The following is a 264-nucleotide window of genomic DNA, read 5'->3' as shown; positions in this document are numbered from 1 at the left end:
CAGCAGGCTGTGTTCAACAGTGGGTATGCGTAAAATGAGTCTGGGGACCTAGATTTCTAGCAGACCGGCATCTCCATTGCTCTCTGTAGTGTCAAGCCTGGTGCCAGCACTGCAGTGGTCACACAACCCACTGCCATGATGAGCTCGGTGGCCTCTTGCCAAGCTCAAAGGGCCAGGCAGAGGTAGAGCAAACTCCCTTCTAGGCCTGTCAAGATGGGTCTTGGGGCAGTGGCACCCCCAGGGCAGCACCCTAATCCTGCCTTA

This window comes from Alligator sinensis, unplaced genomic scaffold, assembly GCF_000455745.1.
Source record: "Alligator sinensis unplaced genomic scaffold, ASM45574v1 scaffold551_1, whole genome shotgun sequence".
NCBI classification, from domain to species: domain Eukaryota; kingdom Metazoa; phylum Chordata; order Crocodylia; family Alligatoridae; genus Alligator; species Alligator sinensis.
The sequence above is the reverse complement of the archived record's forward strand: the minus strand, read 5'-3'. Positions refer to the sequence as shown.